Consider the following 3,198-nt stretch of genomic DNA (forward strand, 5'->3'; position numbering starts at 1 on the left):
GCCCAACGCAGAAAGAGACCAGCGCAAGTGGTCAAGATGCCTCCTACATGAATCCTCAGAGAGGCAGTACCCACTCACGCTTTGAGTGGTATGGAACTATGGAGCTCAGAGCTCACACCTGGGTGGAGCCAGCAGCAGCAGGCAAAGGCCTGCTCTCCCTCCCCCACTCCATACTACTTGGCCTGAAGAAGAGAATGTCACTGCTGCATGGAGAGTCAGAGACCACCTGGAGATCCCAGCATCACTGCTCAGTGGTTCTGCACATTCAGGGCCAGTGGCACCTGATCCTTCAGCCTCCCCATCTCTTCAGTCCCCCCCAATCTCTTCAGCCACAGTTGGCAGAATTTGGTGTCTGACTCACAAGGTGCCAAGGGAGATTAAATGACACTGTGGGACTGACAGCTTGATTGTGCTGTGTCAATGATGTTGGCTTCTGTGTCCCCCATTGGGGTTCCACCCCAGGGTGCCTCCAATAGCCCAGGGAGATATAATTGGGACCCAGTAACCTGGGCTCATAATCATGATCTGTTTCTTGATCTGGAAGTCTGGCAGAGGCTGTTTGTTTCCCTGTCTATGATTGTCTGCATGTATGTCTGGTGCCTGTGGAAGCCAGAAGAGGGCCTCAGATCCATTGGAACTGGAGTCACAAATGGTTGTGAGCTGCTGTGTGGGTGCTGGGAACCAAGCACAGGTTCTCTGGAAGAGCAGCCAGTGCTCTTAACCACTGAGCCATCTCCCCAGGCCTCTAGCAAATAATTTGTTCTTTTTTTAAAAAACTATGTTTATTATGTGTATGTGTGTGTGTGTGTGTGTCGTGGTTTATTTGTACACTATATGAAGATGTATTGCTGTTATTGGTGTAATAAAAAGCTGAATGGCCAATAGCTAGGCAGGAGGTATAGGCAGGACTTCCAGGAGAGAAAAGAAGAGAAGGAGGCATTGAGGTGCACAGGAGATGCCAGGAGACATGGAGAGGAAAGAGAAGGTGCTAGATGGAAGAGAATGCCATGTGATGGATTAATAGAAATGGGGTAATTTAAGTTATAAGAGCTAGTTAGGAACAAGACTAAGCTAAGGCTAAGCTTTCACAATTAATAAGAAGTCTCCATGTCATTATCTGGGAGCTGGCTCTCGGAACAGAAAAAGACTTGGTGTGTGTGTGTGTGTGTGTGTGTGTGTGTGTGTCTGTGTAAGAGGACAACTTCCAGGAGTTCTCTCTTACCATATGGGACCCGGGGACAGAGCGCAAACACGTCATCAGACCTAACAGCAGCTACCTGCTCCCTCAGCTATCTCCTCTTCATGGGTCTTGTTTGTCTGCCTGTGTTTGTTTGTTTGTTTGTTTGTTTGTTTGTTTGTTTGTTTGAGACAGGGCCTATCTTAGTTAGGCTGTGTAGAGACATCATGACCATGGCAACTCCTATAAAGGAAAACATGCAGCTGGGCCTGGCTTACAGTTTCAGAGGTTTAGGCCAATATTGTCATGGCAGGAAGCAAGGTGGCGTGCAGGCAGACATGGTGCTGGAGAGGTAGCAGAGAGTTCTACACCAGATCCACAGGCAGCAGGAACAGACAGTGACAGACTGGCCTGGCTTAAGCAGGAGACTCAAAGCCTGCCCTCCCCCCCCCCCCCCCCCCCCCCCCAACCCCCTGCAGTGACACACTTCCTCCAACAAAGCCACACCCACTCCAGCAAGGCCACACCTCCTAATATTGCCACTCCCTCTGGATCTATTGAGGTAATTTTTATTCAAACCACCAGTCTCATTACATAGCCCAGGCTAGCCTCGAATTTTCTATCTTCCTGCCCAGTTTTCTGAGTACTACAAGCATCACCACCATGCCTAGCTACTGCATACTCTTCAGTTATCCATGCTTTAATATCAAGTAGTGGAGATACAAATGAGATGCATGTTTGAGCCTCTCGGCATAGCATAAGCAAAGAGATAGAACATAGCCCTTGCTTTCGTTTTTTTTTTCTATAATAAGTAATGTCCTTCATATTTTACAAAGAAAACATGATTATTTTATTTATTTTTGTTTTATTTGTATGGGTATTTTTGCCTGCAGGTATATATATGTACCACATAATGCAGTACCCAGGAAAGCCAGAAGCAGGCATTGGATCTCCTGGAACCAGAGTTACAGACCATTGTGAGCCACCATGAGGGTGCTGGGAACTGAACCTGTGTCCTCTGAAAGAGCAGCCAGTGTTCTTAACTACTGAGCCATCTCTCCAGCCCCGAAAACATGACCATTTTTACACTTTCTCATTCTAAGTGACATGCAATTCTTCATGCATGTTTGTGATAGTATGACCTGCACTATGCTATAATTAAAAAGTTTATTTTTAGTTGGGCAGTGGTGGTGCACACCTTTAATCCCAGCACTCGGGAGGCAGAGGCGGAAGGATCTCTGAATTCAAGGCTAGCCTGGTCTACCGAGCAAGTTCTAAGACAGCCTGGGCTGCACAGAGAAACCTTGTCTTGGGGAAAAACAAAACAACAACAATAAAAAACTGTTTATATTATATTTATGACCGGGCCTGGAAGTGGTGCCACCTTATGGCCACACTGTTATTACCTCCAGCTTAAGTTCTCCATTTGTCCTTGTGACCTGGAGTGAATGGGAGAGTGGAAGCCTTCCTCACCATCACGGATGCAGAGGGGCTTGTGAGAATTTCCAACCCTTTCCTGGTTGCTCCTAGCCATGGTGAGCTTCCTCTATGAAGGAGGCAGGTATTGCCACAGTGGGATAATGGGACAACCATCTCAGCAAGTCATACCCCTCCTCCAACCTCCATGTCTGGAGACACAGAGGACAAAGACAGCTCCCCACTACACAGGGAGAAGCCGTGATCTGGGGAGGTTGAGTCCCACTAGAAGCTGCTCTCTGCAAAAGGAACATCTGTGTTTCGTTCACTGCTAACCATGAGCACCGTCTAGGTTCTTAATAAATACCTGTCCAATAAGCGAATGAATACATGGACAAACTATCCGTCCTGCTACCTGCAATGTGGGCAGTCATTCATTCTCCATGATCACAGCAGCTGACACTTCCTCATACTGCCTAATGCCAGGCACTGTTCCCAGCTTGCCATATGCACTGACTTACGGCACACTCACTCCCACTCTATATGCAGGAAAACTGAACCTCAGAGACCTTAGGATCTCTCAAGATCACAGTTAAGAAGTGGTC

The sequence above is a fragment of the Onychomys torridus genome, chromosome 2, assembly GCF_903995425.1.
Source record: "Onychomys torridus chromosome 2, mOncTor1.1, whole genome shotgun sequence".
Classification (NCBI taxonomy): Eukaryota; Metazoa; Chordata; class Mammalia; order Rodentia; family Cricetidae; genus Onychomys; species Onychomys torridus.